A 19425-nucleotide genomic window follows, 5' to 3' on the forward strand; every position below is an offset into this window, starting at 1 on the left:
CTTCTGATATTCTTAATTCCCTTGAAAAGTTCTTTCTATATGCTGTGTAAAACCAAGAAGCCTGATATGCATGATGTCTTTGTGGTTAATTGCGCTAAAGCCAATATTTAAATTTCTTTGAGTCCTCTTTTACTGCCTGGTATCTTGGGATGAAGAGCTGCGCAGGAGGGGAATATATACGTGGCTCTCGGTCTTGTGCATTTTGTGACAAAGGAATTCCCCTTTCAATCACGCTGCTCTCCTGGAGCCCCTGGAGCCTCTGGCTCAAGCGGCGCAGTCAGTCTGTGCAGTGTCCCTGACGTCATCTAGCGTATGCATAAGCCCTGCTATTGTCTTACTGCTACAGCAGGGCTGGGGATTGCAGTATCCGCTGTTGCTGCTGCTCCCAGTCCTTGCCTCTGCTGCTACCTAGTCCAGCCTCACTGCATCCCAGAAGAGCCACGTCGGCCTTCATTTGCCTAGTGGATTTTCAAAAGCAGCTCTTCGGTTTTTGGTGCTGTTAAGAGACCTTGCATTTCAATCACACGGGAGAAAACTGAAGCTCGTAAGAGGAGAATCTGGCAGCTGGACACAGCTTGGACTGCATTGTCTGGCTTCATGACCCCTGCTGTGTAGCCGGCTCATCTCTTCACTCTCACATGTACACTCTCCTCGCTTTTCTTTCTTTTTTCCCCCCTTTTCTTTCTTCTTCTAATTTTTAAAAAGCAGCCTCTGGAGCCAGCCATGTTTGGCACTGAATCTTCATGTAAGTAAATGGATCCCACTTCTCTGCTATTTAGAAATCTGCTTGCTGTCATGGTTTCATTGGCTTAGAGTTCATATCACTTCGCCTTAGGTCATTAACAACCTTTGTATTTTGGCTCTAATTATAAAGGAATTGGTCTCAGGGAAGGAACTCCCCTTAACTGGGTTATTCATCCTTAAGGCCAGAGATGTCAATGTGTCAAAACCAGGCCTCTTAAGAGGGAGGTAGGAAGACCAGAATCCATACAGCCACCTTAGAATGTGTTAATTGATGGGATCAGGCCTGTCACTGATCTATTGTTGCAGGCTCCATAATGGTGCTTAAACCTTAAAATAGATACTGGGAGGATCTGAGATGATAGTGTTTATTAGAAAGGAAAGAAAGGCTTACATTTTTCATCTAAAGAGATAAATAGTATCATTATATACTCTTCTTCCATATTTTTACAAAAACATATAGACGTTATATGTAGATTCAAAATGAATAAGAAATAGCTTTATTTTTAAGGATGGATTTTTTTTTTTTTTTTCCCACAGTGGCTTCAATTTTGATATGCTGGCTAGCATCACAGCCCAGCAGGATCATATCTTTTTAAAAACTTATACAATGAAATTGCTTTTGTGCAGAGAAGGCCCTGCACAGTGGGCTAGGCAGGACAGCAGTTGTAGATGGCTACAATTGATATTTTAAAAATTATAACCAACCTATGTGAGGAATATTTAATGTTGGGCATAGAAATATAACATCAATTCAGTTGTACAGGCTCTGCAGAATATTTTGTCATCGTCTATTAGCAAAGATGACAGTTAAGAATTTCTAAAAGAGATAAGAATTTCTAAAGAGACTTTCAACCTGCTGGCTAGAGCATTAAATATTGGCAAGGCACTATCTTTGCCAGGGAGAAGGGGTTTAGGGCAGGAATTTAGGAAACCGATTTCTTACGAACTTGTAGTTTGACCTTTGTTTTCTTATCACAGGTGATCAGTGTGACTATTTGTGCATAGCTGATTATTGCAGAATAGTAGTGTTTCAAGAGAGCTAATAGTCCTCAGTTCTTTTGTTTCTTCATTGGCTTTTTAAAAGGGTTACTTTTGTTTCACTGTAGAAGCTTCTCATCTCAGACTACCACATTGCCTAATCAAAGTCATGTTAGAATAATAGTGACACGTAATATCCCATTCAGCCTGTGATAGTATGATTCCCTAATAATGTAGGCATAATTTTTTTAATTCGCTTAATGGTACATTTACAATTGGTTATCTAAAAAATAGAAATAGATCACAAAGTGTCAAAGACCGTCCGGTTTCATTTCAGTCATGGAATTTTGTTTATGTGGGAGCCTAGGTATGGGCAGAAATATTTATATACTAAAGGAAAATTAGACCTGTTACTTGGTTTAGCCAAAAATGGAAGTTAAAACTCAGTGCAGAAGTCTTTGGTTCTTGGACTAGGGACTCTAACATTGTCTGCTCACTGTTACCAAGCAGACACATAGCCTTTCCCCATCACCAAACCTCATCTTTTGATAATATCACCTATGTGCCATATGGTATGTGTGAAAGCTGCTGGTTGCTTGTGATCTCCATAGCTACCAGATTACTGAAGAGAATAAAATATCGTTCAGAAGACAGAATACTATCATGCAGGTTTTTAGCATTTTTTGTCTTTTGTGAGTGTTAAGCTCTGTTTCTTGCTTATAATTTGAGGACCATAGGTAGATTCATACTGTCAGTGGATATTGTGTTGAAAATGCATTGCCTTCTTTGGCACGTGTATACCTATGTAACAAACCTGCACGTTCTGCACATGTAGAACTTAAAGTATAATAATAAAAAGGAGAAGATACCCTAAGTCTGCATTCAGTGTTAGGACAAGTGTATTTTCTTTGTGTTCTGAGACATAGCTTTCTAGGCCTTTGATTTCAACCTTTTGGAGGCTATTTTTTAGGTTTGAAACTATATTTAGCATATTCAGGAAAATAGTCACATTTGAAATTCCAGTTAGTTCAAAAGGGTTCTCCCAAACCATCTAGGGTATTCTTACTAAGTTATCATAAGAAATACTTGTTTAACTATCTATTCTGTATACAGTGCTGTGGTAGATCCTGGAAAGAGTTAATTTTTTTCTAACTTATTCTGATTTTCATGATTCTTATCCTTGATTATGGTTGCAGTGCCTTGCTTATATAGGATGCTTTTACTTTTTAAATTGAGGTATGATTTACATGCAGTAAAATGCTTAAGTCTAAGTGTGCAGCTCAGTGAATTTTTGCCCATGTTTATACCCATAGAATGCTACTCAGATCAAAATACAGAACATTTCCATTTCCCCTGGAAGTTCTCTTGTGGTCTTTCCCAGTCAATGTTATTTCCCCTCTTCATGAAAAGGTAACCACTATTCTGACTTCTGATGCCATAGATTCATGTTGTAAGTGCCTCTTTTAAACTTTCTTTATCTCCCCCTTGCTCTTTGCCATAAGAGAAGGAAATGTCTTCATTTTCAAATATTGTATTGATTAAGTTGATTTTATGTTTCAGATCTTTGAGTGCAGGAATTTGCAGTAGCCTGGATGTCACATTATAACGCATTCTGTCTTACTGAAATAATATTGTTTTAAATACTTGCACCCTCCCTAACCAAAAAAACAGACACACAAAAAAGCCTTTAAAAATACCAAAAAATTTATGTTGAAGAGTAAACCCTAGTTCTTCAAAGTTAAAGACTTACACAACTATGACAATAGAATTAATAAATGTTTTATGCCTGATACTGCTTTAGTTCAATATCTCCAAAGATACTAGTCTCATCTCTTTGACTTAGTGAATCTGAATCTCCCACGGTTGTGTAGATTGGTCACAGTCAATCTATTCTGGGCTCACTTTGAAATGGATGTTCTATAGTATGTGTAGACTGATCATCACAAAGCAGGAAGTATAGCTTCTGTAACTCCGTTTATTACCATCTTGATGTATTTCGCTGAGCTTTTCCTTTACTAAAATTTCCCATGTCTAACAATGGGAATAGTATGTCTCCTCTTTAACTGCTTTGAAGAAATACAATCTTAGTTTCTGTGGTCAGAATAATTTAGGTGTAAGAAGAAAGTACTATCAAGTTTTGTTGAGGAGGGTGATAATTAAAATGTATATTTAGGGTTCTTGATTTAATTTTATATATATATATATATTTATATATATATTTATATATACACTTTTATATATATATAGTGTGTGTGTGTGACGAAGTCTCACTCTGTTGCTTTGTTGCCCAGGCTGGAGTGCAGTGGCACATTCTTGGCTCACTGCAACCTCCACCTCCTGGGTTCAAGCGATTTTCCTGCCTCAGCCTCCTGAGTAGCTGGGACTACAGGCATGTGCCACCATGCCCGGCTAATTTTTGTATTTTTGTTTAGTAGAGATGCGGTTTCACCATGTTGGCCAGGCTGGTCCCGAACCCTTGACCGCAAGTGATCCGCCCATCTCAGCCTCCCAGAATGCTGGGATTACAGGCGTGAGCCACTGCACCTGGCCGATTTAATGATATATTTTAAAATAAATTTATTATTTTCTCTTAAAATTTTATAAGAGGAGAAAATATTTTTAGGGAGAGAGGGAGAAAAAGTTTCATCCTTTCTTTTTGTGGAGTAAATGGTTTTGAGGAAAACTGATTTTGCACTGCTGACATTTGGTTACATCCTCCTTGATAAAGCCAGTTATTATTCTTCAAAGAGTGGGTACTTTAAGTATGATGAATTATTTAATTAGCATTTATTGGGCTCAGTCCTCCTCTTGTCTCCCCTCCCATGTTTTGCTTTTTCAGTTCTCAAGGGTACCACTTAAGATGTACTGTGGTGGGAATTGTGCCCTAGTCTAACACATTAATGTGTCTTCCAAAGCACCTACCTTATTAGTCCAGTGAAGAGAGCAACACCTTACCTCCTGAGAAACAGAGTGCCCCTGGAGCAAATAGCATTATTTTATCCTCTTCCAAAATTTTTTGTATAGTTACAATAATTAAAAAGACCATCTGTGGATGGAGAAAATAAATCACCAAAGAAACAACAAAGCTTTAATAGGATCCCCCCACCTGAGCTTAGTGGAGATGAGAAACTAGTGGATGGGTGTGTCAGGGGGGTCAGGAGTCCTTTTTAGCTCTGGTGTGGCTGGTCCACACATATTCCCTGCCATTCCTTGGATATCTACATCACCTGGGGTAGGCAGCCAGATGTTGGACAGGATTTGGGATACAGTTTGATACCCCATGTGATTTGTCTTTGATGGGCACCAAAAGTTCAGTTGTTGCTTTTCGTTTTCATTACTGATGAGTGCATTAAGTTGAAAATGACAGCTTCTCAGTTTTAATAGGGAGTGTGGTACCATGTTACCAAGAACTAGATAATTTTCTCAAATTTTGAGCCATTGTGTGAGAGGTAGTCAAATGAATAATACTCTAGCAATATTAAATCACCAAGATACTGTAGTTCAACAGACATCTCTTTGATAAAGAAACAAGTGAGTTGTACTCTTTTATGTACATCTCAGGCCATTCTTGGTAACTGGTCACATGTGAGATTAAACTTGGGCCTATTGTTTTGGTGTGTAATTTCTGTGAATTGGCTGAGATTTGAATAGTAACTATGGTCATTCAAAAATGGCTGTTCACATCTGGACCATTTTTCAAAATAAACATCTAATTATTATTAAATCATTATGTCAGAGACTGCTGTTTTTGCTGTTAGTATGTTTGGCATTTTAGTAGTCTGTTTGGTTTTCCTTTTTATTATTTATCATACGAAACTAGGTAATTTAGGAACATGAACCATTTTCCTTTCCCACAACATTAATCTGGTTATTAGATTTAGCTACATCGGATTTTAGATGCTTTCATCTTAAAACAAAAATAGAAATACTTAAGTATATGCACAAAAACCCACCTCTAAGTCTGCACTTAGAGCATTGAATGTAATAGAAAAATATTGCATGACTTAGATAAGTAGAAAACCACAGACTGCTGAAGTCACAAACATGGAAAAATAATTGTAGATTTTAGGCATTATATTGGAACATAGTCATACAGGAGCTTGAAAAACTAAAGCTCATATAATGTATTTGATTCATCTTACTGTATCATTTTTTTCTTTTTTTCTGAGAATACACATTCTGATGTGAAATTTCCTTTTGAGTTCCTTGGCTGTTAGTAGTTGACATTGTATTTTTAGTATCAAGATAATATTTTAAAGTAAATAAGGAAATTTTTTTCTTCTGGATATTTATATACTTTACCAGTGCAGAAATGGAATAAAAATATGCAATGATTATTTTTAAATCCTCAGATTTCTTATTTTCACTTCAGTATTGGTCTATTTGTTAGCCTGTAGTTTGTTCAGAAAAAAATTACATGTGAGTCTTCAGTGATTTGTTGTTTTCATTGTCACAATGGACCAGATTCATATCCTGTATAAACTGTGGGGAGTCTATGGGGAAAATTACCATATATGGAAACTTTCCCCATGGCATCCCCATGGAGTTACACAGGATGTGAATAGGATTCATTGTTGTTATGGATTCTGAGCTGGAAAAGTCACTGATCATGTGTATTTTTTTAAGCATTAATAATAGTCACTGCATTAATTTATGTTCATATACATGTTAAATTTTCAATGTGAGACTATATGGACACTATAAATTGAATAGTCATTTATAGACTGTTAATTGTATAGTCATTTTTTTGTTCCTTTTTTTGAAGAGTATTGATATCCTTCCATTTTTTCCTAGTCAGTATAAAGCACGAGTTAACACACTTATTAATGTTTTTAACAAGAAAATGCACAAATGCTATATTATTTAAAAGGTCCCATTTACCATGCTAGAATAGTAAATAGTAAGATTTTCAATGTATTTTATTTGTATTAGTAATTAATTCAGATACTTACGAACAAAAAAACAAATATGCAATTTAATGCATGTTTAGAAATGGCAGCAACCACATGCCAGATGAAGCAACTAATTGCAGAGACTCTGACTTTCACTTGCCTGGATTCATACCATGGCTCTACCATGTGCTACCAGCGTTTAACCATCTACTGTCTAAGCTTACGGTGTGACTTATCCAATGAACTCTCTGTTTTAGGGGAATTGGCCTTTGGGGTCCTGGATATCTGCCACGGTAGGGCTTATCAAGGGACATTTGTGGAGAGAGAGTTCAGCAGTGGAAAATACTGACTGAAGAGAGATGTCACTTAAGGCTGGGTGAAGACTAGAAGTTCCATCATGGGAATATTTTAAGGGATCCAATAGGAGGTTTGAGGGGAGGAGACTGTATGAAACTGATGAAATGAAATGGGTCAGGGTTGGCAAATGCCAGATGCCCAGTGGCAAGCATCATTGATTGGTCATCGCTCTCTTGCAGGATTAGCTTCAGCCACTAAAGGTTGGGATGTTGTCCACTCAGAAGACTTCATCAGTGCAAGTGTTTTCCATGTTAGTATGAGTAATAGACACATAAATATTTAAATAAACATACAAATACTTACCAAATTAAGAATAAAGGGGCGGGCATGCTGGCTCACGCCTGTAATCCCAGCACTTTGGGAGGCTAAGGCAGGTAGATGACAAGGTCAGGAGTTTGAGGCCAGCCTGGCCAATGTGGTGAAACCCTGCCTCTACTGAAAATACAAAAATTAGCTGGGCATGGTGGCACACGCCTGTAGTCCCAGCTACTCAGGAGGCTGAGGAAGGAGAATTGCTTGAACCCAGGAGGCAGAGGTTGTGGTGACCTGAGATCACGCCACTGCTCTCCAGCCTCGGCAACAGAGTGAGACTCCGTCTCAAAAAAATAATAATAATAATTAAAAAATAAAGGTAAGAATCTTAAGTGTTCCAGAAATATCTCTTTAGATTTTGGGCTGGACATGGTGGCCCACGCCTGTAATCTCAGCACTTTGGGAGGCTGAGGCAGGAGGATTGCTTGAGCCCAGGAGTTGAAGACAAGCCTGGGTAACAAAATGAGACCCTGTCTCTAAAATGAATGAATGATATGAAATAAACACACCAGTCTGTGTCACATTATGGTTCTCAGTAATGTCAGTGTGTTAATGATTTAGACCCACCACTGGGCTCTTCTGAATGAAATATTTATCAGTTGACGACAAATCCCCAGAGTGTAGCAGGGTACCTAGCATATATCAAGTGCTCATGTTCTTTAAAATTTGAATCTGCTGTGAATTAAGGTAATATCATTGAAAATATGGTGCGTGGGCTTGTAGGGTGTTAATATTGAGTTTAACAAAATTTTCCAGGCTAAGGAGTTTATCACACATAATGGGTACATGTCAGAAACATGCCAGTAATCAGCCCTTGTCATCCTTCAGAGCAGGAACAAATGACACAAACAGAATAATAGCTTATTACTAAGCCCAAATTTGTCAGTGGGTAAACTACCATATACTGATAATTTGCCATATACTGATAAGTTGACTACGTCTTATCTAAGTTGGCTCACCATTCTTAAAGGTTAAGTAAAAATAATGAGTTACTCATAATCATCAGTTTATGTACAGCATGAAAATTGAGAATTGTTTGCTTGCTATACTGATATAATTTCAGGAACTAGAAAAATTATTTTACATTTTTTTGTGAGCATTTCAGACTGTTAAGATTGAGGCTTTTTGGCATATTTTGGGCAGTAGCAAGCCCGACTGGAATGCATATAGATTAGGAAATCACAGTGACTCCAGTGGAGTATTCTTCACTACTTCCTCTACCTCTGGCTTCTTCTAGAACACCTAGTTTTCAGGGGAAGGCTTTGGTAGGGTCTGGCCTGGTGATACACATGGATGATCCAAGCCTGGACTTGTATCAGAAGTCTGAATTTCTCATCTGAAACTTTCCTAGTCTTGTGTTGGTATAATGATGTTTCAGTTACCTATTGCTACACAACAAACTCCCTCAAAACATACTGGTTTAAAACAATTATGTATTATTATCTTTCACAGTTTTGTGGGTTAACTGGACTCCATTGGTGGTTCTCATGAAGGGTCTCATGCAGTTAGATTTCTGTCAGTGCTGTAGTCGTCTAAAGGCTCACCTGAAGTGGATCTCCAGGATAGCTCTGGCATATGCCATCAGTTGAGGTTAGCTGTTGGCTTAGGGCTCAGCTGTGGTTATGGGCAGGAATGCCTATACAGTTGACCCTGGAACAACTTAGGGGTTAGAGGCTCTGATCCCTGCACAGTTGAAAATCCACATGACTTTTTACCACTAAAAACGTAACTACTAATAGCCTACTCTTGACTGTAAATAATTATAACATGGATAATTAACACATATTTTGTATGTTAAATATATAGCTATAAATATATATGCTGCATGTATAAACGTTCATGTATATTTCTTTATGTGGACATATGTTTTCATTTCTCTTAGGTAAATACCTAGGCATGTCATTGTTGAGAAACTGCCAAACCATTTTCCAAAATGGTTATACCATTTTCCATTCCCACTAGCAATGGATGGGAGTTCACTTGCTTCACATTCTTGCCAACATTTAGTATTGTCAGCCTTTTTAATTTTTGCTAATTTCATGGGTGTGTAGTGGTATATTGTGATTTTAGTTTGCATGTCTTTCATTCTTATCATATTGAACATTTTTTCGTGTTCTTTTTGGCTGTTTGTATATCTTCTTTGGTTAAGTGTCTGTTCAAATCCTTTGCCCGCTTTAAAAATGAGGTTGTCTTCTTATCGAGTTTTGAAGGTTCTTCATATATTTTGATACAAATCCTTTGTCAGGTGTATGTATTGACAATATTCTTATAGTCTGCAGCTTTCCTTTTTGTTTTCTTAATAATGTTAAGTTTTTAATTTTGAAGTCTAGTTTATCAATATGTTCTGTCCTATGTAAAAATATTTTGCCTATGTTATTGTCATGAATATTTTTCTCCTGTATTTTCTTCCAGGTGTTTTGTGTTTTGCTTCTTTGTGTGCTATGATCCATCTTTAGTACATTTTTGTTTGTAGTATGAGGTAATGATAAATGTTCATTTTTTTTTAGTGAAATGAATATTCACTTGTTCCAGCACCGTTTCTTGAGAAGACTGTCATTTCTCCATTGAATTGGCAACTTTATCAGAAGTCAGTTCACCCTCTATTTCTATTCTATTTTATCCTAGGGATCTGTATATTTATCCTTAGGCCAATACCATAATTGTGATACTGTATAGCTTTATGATCAGGTAGTGAAGGCCCTCCAAGTCTGTTCTTTTTCAAAATTCTTTTGGCTAGACTTGATCCTTTCATATCTTCATGCATTTTTAAATTTGCTTGTCAATTTCTACAAAAATACCTGAGATTTTGATTGGAGTATATTTAATCTATAAAGTAACTTGGGGAGTTTTAACATTTTAACAATATTAAGTTTTGCAATTCATGAACATGATATATTTGTCCTTTAATTTAGGTCTTTAATTTCTCTCTGCAATGGTGAAACTAGTTATGAAATTAAAAGAATAGTCAGGATATTTTTCACTGATAGAAGAACACTTATTTGGAATGGAGTAACTTATATTACCCACTGAATATATGTTTGTAGGGAACATGTAGTAAATGTAAAAGTGGTGGTATTAGTAAAGCATCATTAATTTGGAGGAATTATTTGCACTTGTAAAAATCTTAAATAACCTGGAAAGTGAGATTTCACTAAGCAAATGTTGTCATGAAGGTCTTTTGATGGTATGTTTTAACAGATAGATTAGAATTGTTTATACATACAGGCAAAAAACAACCCCATTAAGAAGTGGGCAAAGGACATGAACAGACACTTTTCGAAAGAAGACATACATGCAACCAACAAGCATATTAAAAAATGGCCAACATCACTACTCATTAGAGAAATGCAAATTAAAGCCAAAATGACATACCATCTCATACCAGTCAGAATGGCCATTATTAAAAAGTCAAAGAATAACAGATGCTGGTGAGGTTGCAGAGAAAAGGGAACGCTTACACTGCTAATGGAAATGTAAATTAGTTCAGCCATTGTGGAAAGCAGTGTGGCAGCTCCTCGTAGTACCAAAAACAGGATTAGCATTCAACCCAGCAACCCCACGACTGGATATATACTCAAAGGAATACAAGTTGTTCTACCATAAAGACACATGTATGCGTATGTTCACTACAGTAGTATTCATGATATCAAAGACATGGAATCAACCTAAATGTGCATCAGAGGTAGACTGGATAAAGAAAATGTGGTCCATATGCACCATGAAATACTATACAGCCATAAAAAAGAATAAGATCATGTCCTTTTCAGCAACATGGATGGAACTGGAGGCCATTATCCTTAGCAAACTAACACAGGAAAAGAAAACCAAATACTTCATGTTATCACTTTTAAGTGGGAGCTAAATAATGAGAACACATGGACAGAAAGAGGGTAATAACAAACACTGGGGCCTACTTGAAGGAGGAGGGTGGGAGAAGGGAGAGGTTCAAAAAAAAAAAAAAACCGTTGGGTACTATGCTTAGTACCGAGGTGACAAAATAATCTGTACATTACGTGACTCGTAAACCCTGAGTCACGAGTTTACCTGTATAACAAAACTGCACATGTACCCCTGAACCTAAAATAAATGTGTGTGTGTGTATATATATATGTGTGTATACATATATATATATATGTGTGTGTGTATACATATATATATATGTGTGTGTGTATACATATATATATGTGTGTGTGTGTGTATACATATATATATATATGTGTGTGTGTATACATATATATATATATATATATGTATTTTTGGCAATGGAGTCTCGCTTTTTCACCCAGGCTGGAGTGCAGTGGTGTGATTTCGGCTCACTGCAACTTCTGCTTCCCAGGTTCAAGCAATTCTCCTGCCTTAGCCTTCTGAGTAGCTGGGATTACAGGCACATGCCACCATGTGTGGCTAATTTTTGTATTTTTAGTAGAGATGAGGTTTCGCCATATTGACCAGGCTGGTCTCGAATTCCTGACCTCAAGTGATCTGCCCTCCTTGGCCTCCCAAAGTGCTGGGATTACACGAATGAGCCACCGCGCCTGGCCTAGTTAAAATATTTTTAAAAATAAAAAAAGAATGGTTTTGTACTTAGAACATTTAAAAATTATGTTTTATGTAAATGCTATTTTTATGGCCCTTAGAACATTTGTTCTTCCTCTTGTTTGTCATATCTTGGGAAATCACTTTATTATATTTACATATGTTTTACTCCAGTTCTTGCCAAATGTTCACATTTCTTTAATTAGAAAGGTCTGGATTGATGAGTTTTTATATTCAAAAACAGGGTCCTCCGTTTTTATTAAGCTGGTTCTGTGGTCCTGTTGGGCTATCGACGTTTTTGAGGCTCTAATAAATCTATGGATCCTTATGATCAAGAGATCTGAAACCAACCTTTCTCTAAAAATAGATTCAGGATGACATTTGTCACCTTTAAAAATTAAATTGAATTTAAATTTATTTTTAAAGAACTTTTTCTATTTGGCATTACTTGCAGTGATTTTCAAAGTCCTTAAACTTGATAGAGATTGAATTGACCTGAAACAGCGTATTATGTATATGCATAATAAATATGAATCTATAAACATATTTCATCCCCAAAACAATTAATATTGCATTCATCCACCTTTGTTTTAGGCAGTGTATAAAGCAGTAATCCTCTAATACTCTCTAGGTAATTAGTGTAGTCTCCTGAAAGCTGCAAGGGTGAATTTACTTAGTGGCTTGTAGATTAATCTATGCTGACTTTCTCACCCTTTTTCTAAGTTAGTTCCAGGCAGGCCTACTCTGTTAGTTATTTTTATTGTAAATATATAGCACAGCGCTTAAGAACCTGGGCTTTGGTTCAGGAAGATAAGGGGGTCTAATTTTACTATGTTGCTTTGGGCATCTTAGCTCTCAGCTTCAGTTTGTTCATCTGTAAAATGGGGATAATATTAACTTCATGGGATTGGTGTAATGCTTAATTGAAATAAGTAAAATGGCAAGCCTTTAATGGCACATGATAAGCAGCTGATATGTTAATTATTTTTGAAGCTTTCCATACCAGGAACACATTACATAGTGGCATCAACATGCTGTGTATATATATATGATATAAAATAAAGTATAGGCCAGAATAGAAAATGGCAACATTGAATGTACAAATGGCAAAGAAAGAAAAAACTGTTTTAAATGGAAAAACTTATTAAGTTTGGTTCCTGTCGTCTGGCAGTTTCCATTCTAAGGGGATAAGATGAATGAAATTATAATTCATGCATGTCTGCTTTATATTGATTTGTGTTACTGTTTGTATACATGCTTTGTTTTTTTGTTTTGTTTTGTTTTTTGGAGATAGAGCCTTGCTCTGTTGCCTAGTCTGGAGTGCAGTAGTGTGATCTGGGCTCACTGCAACCTCCGCCTCCTGGGTTCAAGTAATTCTCCTGCCTCAGCCTCCCAAATAGCTGGGATTACAGGTGCCCGCTACCACGCCTGGCTAATTTTTGTATTTTTAGCAGGGACTGAGTTTTACTATGTTGGCCAGGCTGGTCTCGAACTTCTGACCTCAGTTGATCCACCTGCCTCAGCCTCCCAAAGTGCTGGGATTACAGGCGTGAGCCACCGTGCCCAGCCTCATCCTGCATTTTTTAATGTTCTATTGTACTTTATAATGGAGGGAGCGTCTCTTCTGGTTTACATGCTCTGGAGTCAGTAAATAGACTGAAATCCTCATTCTGTTGGCTGCATGACCTTCAGTAGATTAACTTCTCTGGCTTCGGTTTCTTACCCTGTAAAGTAGGCTTACAAATAGTACTGTGTCATGGGGCTGCTGGGAGGTGGTTTTTGTTGTTGTCGTTTTTGCTTTTTTTGTTTAGAGACAGGGCCTCACTCTACACCCAGGCTTGAGAGCAGTGACACAATCATAGCTCATTGCAGCCTCAACCTCTGGGCTCTTGGCGATCCTCCTACCTCCCTCAGCCTCTCAAGTAGGTAGGACCACAGGTGCATACCACTATGCCCTGCTAATATTTTATTTTTTGTAGAGGCGATCTTGCTCTGTTGCCCAGGCTGGTCTTGAACTCCTGGGCTCAAGCAATCCTCCTGCCTCGGCCTCCTAAAGTGCTGAGATTACAGGTGTGAGCCACTGTGCCTGGCCTGTTGTGAGTTTTAAATGCCTTAAAATACTTATCACCTAGTAAGGCTCAATGAATGCTACCTACTGTTATTAGGTATTGTTATATTAGTCATTTATGTTATTGCCTTATTCTTCCAATTGCATTCAATATGCCCATTTAAACATTTGCTGTATGAAAGTCTATGATGTATGAGGCGTGAAAAGTTATGTAAAGACAGAACATCAGTGGTTCTGGGTTTTATGCTCACCTCACCTAATACTTAGTCTCATCTCTCAGAGTGTCTTGCTTATTCAACACAATAAGGTCAATAACCTTTTCTTTATTCATGAAAATGTCTGAAATGTGAATGGAATTTATACTTTTGTAATGGCATCATATTTTAACTTAATATTTAAGGAGACTCTAACTACTAATAATCACTCATTGGTTTATCTAATTTAAATGTCTAGCTTTGTTAGAATTTTTTTAAGTCATGCATATAAGTTCTTTTTTAAAAAAGCTTTATGATATTTTGATGTAGATGTCATAGCATGCTTTGCATTGTTTAATCTCCATTTAGATGGATTAAGTGACATTTTCTTCACTGAGGAATTTGATAAACCCTTTTTGACTTTTTATTGGGATGGACAGAGTTATCACTATATAAGAAGGGAAATAATACACCTAAGAGTTTACTTTCTGGTTTGTTTCTTTTAGGATTTATACTAGCATGCATCCAAGATGTTTTGTTTAGTTGTGTAAGGGAGATCAGGAAACAGCATTGCTACCCTCCAGTACTTATGCTTAGAATGAAAAACTTTTACTGTGGTGTTGCAACATGAATAATTTTCCTTCAGACTTTCATGAGGCCAAGACCATGTTTACATTTGATTCCAAGCAGAGGACTGGCAAGCTGGGCAGTTTTTTTTTTTTTTTTTTAAAGATATAAAATACCTATGTCCCTGACTGCTTGAGTCTTCATATGCTCTGGAATTACCAGCTGCACACCTGACTATAGTCTGTTTGTTTTTAATATTAAATTGACCTTTTCCAGCCTCTCTTGTTGAGGAAGTGGAGTCTGAGTAACACCAGCTGTGTGTGGTGTCAGGCTGGAACAATAATTCAGGGATGCAGAATATGGCTCGCCTTTGTTTCCTGAAATTGTGCATTGATTTCTTTTGTCAGTAGACTTTCAAATGAATGGAAGAAACATTTTCTATTTTTAATTTTTTTGAGGGGTGGCAGACTTCTTTCAAAAGCAAATAATTCATCTGCAAATTCAAATTCTATTTGGTACATCGAATTTCTCTTAAAGTAAAACATACATATATAGTAGAATTTTTAACTGAGTCAATTTCATGGCTGTCGGAACCGTTCTCATCACAGCAATTTGATTAAAGTTTTTTTTTAAGGCTTTTTCATTTTTAATAAGGAAAATATCTCTATTGTAACCACTGCTGCCAGCAGGAGGACATTAGTTTTCATGAATATTTTTAGAATTTTCTCCACCTCACATTTTTAGGTAGATAAAACTGAATTAGGTTTATAGAGTTAATTTCTCCTTTTCTTTGGCATTGAATGTACTCTAATTTGTAGCTTAAAAAATTAGAGTTAGTCTTTTTTTTCCTGAGTGAATACAATTTTTTTTGTAGAATAGATGGTTCTTAAAGAATACATTAGTTCAGGATCTAATATGAATCGATAATTTTTTGCTGATAGTATGAACAACCAGATGATTGGGAATTCTTGAGAATCATACAAGAAGTTTATAGCTTTATTACTATTTCACAAATGATTCTGGAGGTTTCTTAGGATGTTAGCATTATAAGCCTGAGGTAACTGGTTTTTCTTTTTCTGACCTGGGTGCATTTGTGGAGTCTGAGGCTGACAAATGAAATAGTTATTTGCTGCTTAATAAATTTCCCTGAGAATTGTTTGGTACTATTTGGCAAGCTTACTCCACATTACTAAGATTTGACTTTCTTGAGTTTTATTAGAACTCCTTGCTCCTGAAGCACTAACATTTCTATTTTGTCTTTCATGCAGTTGAGCCACCTCCCTAACGGTGACCAGTCCTCTGCAGGCAATCAGGTCACAGCTACAAGTGATTGGCTGTCAGCCCAAATGATGCAGAATATTTTATCATTTGTAATGTGTGTGGCCCTCAAAAACATAATGTCTGGAATAAGGGATAACATGACGTTTATCATGATCAGTGGAATTGGTTAATCTGGTCAGGAAACGACTGAATATTTTACCCATTTAGCTGACTGGGCTTTGATTTTGTTTATTTGCCTTTGAGAATTGACAGTAGGAATAAGCCTGGGTAAACAGCAGTGCTAGGCTCTGTACTTTGTTTTCTATCCAGCCACTGTGCAAATGAGATATGATAATTTAAGGTCCCTTTTGGGAGAACCATGTTAAAAGGAGAAAGGAAGCAGGGACCAGGGCATTTAGGTGGCAGTTGTCTTTCACTGGGGTAGCCATATATCATATTCGCATGGTATGATATATCATATACATGTGGTATGATGTGATATCATATACTTTTGGATTTGGCTGCCCACTTGGTATTATGAGATATTTGCATAACAATAAATGCCCTGCATTTGGTAGAAAGCCCCAGTTGCCTGAATCTCTCAACCTAAACTCAGTTTCAAATCCTTTCCTAGGGGTATGAGTAGGTATGATAACAGTTTCAGACTTTTTTTCCTTTCAGCACTTCAGCCTAAAGGCCTCTTACAGAATTCAGCAGGTGCGCTTCACAATAACCTTCCTCCTTCTCTAACACAAGTAAAAAGTCACAGGTTGGACCCAGCATTGTGGCTCTAGGAATGCTGGCCATACAAGCGGAGAAAGCAGCTCTGCCCTGAAGAGCTGCCATGGAAGTTACATGGGCAGCCGGAACAATTGCCTGAGCCACGTTTTGTGAGGCAACCTTCCCCCTAAACGTTGGTGTTTTATACTGGTGATTAGGAGAATTTAGCCTTTGGGAGGAAGGTCCTGTGACCTTGTATTCTGTATGAAAATATGCAGCATTACATTTCTATGTTATGCCCTTAATGCACAGTCCTACCACAAAAGCTTCCCAAGGAGAGACAATTTCAGGGTGATGAGGAAAGGATGTTATAATGCCATTTCAACAAAGAAGGCAGTCAAATGCAATAAATTAGAATGAGGTACAAAACAGACAAGCTAATGGCAAAAGACTGATCCAAAAATGTTGGCCATAGCATCTAACATCACCTTGTAACCTGAGTTACAAACAGACGTTTTCGTTCAGAATCAAGATACGGGAGCGCTGTGATCTTTTCACATTGTCCTATTGGGGCTGGTGGGAATATGTTTTATTCAGTTTTCATGAAATGATTAAAATGATCCATTATATGTTCGGCACATTGTGTTGCACATAATGATTTTTTTTTCTATTGTTCTCGTGTTCCCCAAGGTCTTTTACTGCTAGCCTATGCTTCTGAATGTGTGAGGGATCAAATGAGACTTCTGATTATATGGCGAATAGCATCATCTTGAATTTTGTGAAATTATTTCTGGATAGAATTAAATCTAGTATCTGACATTATGGTTTAGCTAAATGCTTCCCAACCTGTAAGCTCTCTTCTCAATGGCAAATGAATTCTTTGGGAAATAATTTAAATCTGTGGTGAAATAATTGGTCTAGATAATTGTGCTCAGTGTGTGGAGATGTTGATGAGTGATATCTTGATATAACCTGTGTTCTTTAAAGGGGACTGCTTAGGAGAAGGGCCTGGACTTCCTATTGCTATAGCCTTAACTGAAAAATATCTGACGGTAGATGTTTGACACTAAAAAGATAGATCCAATGTGATAACTTTTTAAAGAATAATTTTCTGTAATTTTCCTGGAGTCATCTTCATTACTAAGGATCATTCCCAAGCTAATGGCAAAAACTCCCAGTACACTAAATAACCACAGCAAATGGTAGGGTTTGTGACAGTTCCTACTGCTGGGAAAGGCTTGTTCACTCTTGGTTCCTGCCTTAACCTATGCAGTGCAGTTTTAGTCTACCTTGTTAATACTACTTTTTCTGTGTTGAGTATTGATTAACACCTAGTGATGCTTTCATTTCTTACGGCTAGGGTAAGAGCTATTTTTTAGAACACAATACCATTTTAATCTTTCCAGTGTCTAAAATAATGTTTCTTTAAAACATGTCGGAGTTCATTTTCATTGTAGATGTCTTAAACAATACCAATAAAAAAGGAAGGAAGAAGAAAAAGAAGGGTCTGAGCTATGAAGTCAGACAGATTGGGATTGATTTTGGTTCTGCCCTTGACTGGGCTAGTGATCTTGGGCAATTTTATAATCTTTCAATTGAGGACAATATTCTGCTGATAAACTTGCTGTAAAGGTAAATGAGATAGCATATGTAAATATATGCTTAGTACAGTGCTCCCCATACAGTAAGTGTTGAGTGCATAGTCATATAAGTATAAATGTGGGTAAACATGTGTCAAGCACTTGGGAGGCAGTGTATTAGGGGATTTATACTATAGGTAAACATACAGATATATGTAAAGGGGGGAGTGTGTGTATAAAATTAGTAAGTGTTTCTAGTTCTATCTTTAAAGCAGAGTGCCCTGCTCAAGACATGGAAGATTTTATGATTAATAACATACAAATCCTTCTGCTCAATGATATCTTCTGTTAATATGTCTTACAGTTTTTGAGTGATTTGTGTAAAATGATACTATTTTGTATATATTACTTGCAATCTGCCTTTTTTCATTTAATAATGTTTAATAAATACTTTATCGTAATACTGAATTTAACAGCCACAGAATACTTGGTTGTAGTTTGAAACATATTTTTTTAGCTAATCCTTTGAGTGGTTACTTAGGTTTTCTTTTTTGCACTTTTTTTCTATAAATAGATGTGGCAAACATTCTTAAGGTTAAATTTTTGCACATAGCCATGCTTTTGTCCTTAGGATACATTCCTGGAACTAGAATAGGAGGCCAAAAGGCTTGCCAAACTTTAAGATACCTGGTTCCTATTACCAGGTTATGTTGGAAATTTGTACTTCTTTGCTATATATTTTAAAATATTGGCTGGGTATGATGGCTTATGCTTGTAATCCCAGCACTTTGAAAGGCCAAGGCAGGAGGATTGCTTGAGGCCAGGAATTCAAGACCAGCCTGGGCAACATAGGGAAACCCTGTCTCTACCTAAAAATAAAAAAAAATAGCTGAACATGGTCTCATGTACCTGTGGTCCCAGCCACTCAGGAGGCTGAGGTGGGAGGATCACTTGAGCCTGAAAGGTCAAGGCTATAGTGAGCCCTGATGGCATCACTGAACTCCAGCCTGGGCGTCAGAGTGAGACCCTGTCTGCAAAAGCGAAAAAATAAAAAAAAATTATGCAAACTCTGAATTTGTAAGGACATGGAAGAATGCAATAATATCATTTGCTTTCTGCCTATTATGTAGGAAAAATATATGTTTTCATTTTATTTTTAAAAATTTGTGTTTTTTATGTTAAGGTGGCTGAAAACAAATCCCTCCTCCCTACACTGC

At 36.9% G+C, this 19425-nt stretch overlaps 1 protein-coding gene across 14 annotated transcripts in view; it reads left to right on the plus strand.

The window, feature by feature from the left end:
* Positions 1-19425, plus strand: part of ST7 (suppression of tumorigenicity 7) — a 278422-nt gene that overhangs the window by 65026 nt on the left and 193971 nt on the right. For 2 of the 14 annotated variants that reach the window (XM_030932968.1, XM_010389342.2), the window contains exon 1: positions 331-745. The exons of the other annotated variants lie outside the window; for them this stretch is intronic. The gene's annotated coding sequence lies outside the window, so the exon portion shown is untranslated. Of the gene's footprint in view, positions 1-330; positions 746-19425 lie in introns of those variants that run through there. 14 annotated transcript variants of the gene reach the window in all.

The sequence above is a fragment of the Rhinopithecus roxellana genome, chromosome 6, assembly GCF_007565055.1.
Source record: "Rhinopithecus roxellana isolate Shanxi Qingling chromosome 6, ASM756505v1, whole genome shotgun sequence".
Classification (NCBI taxonomy): domain Eukaryota; kingdom Metazoa; phylum Chordata; class Mammalia; order Primates; family Cercopithecidae; genus Rhinopithecus; species Rhinopithecus roxellana.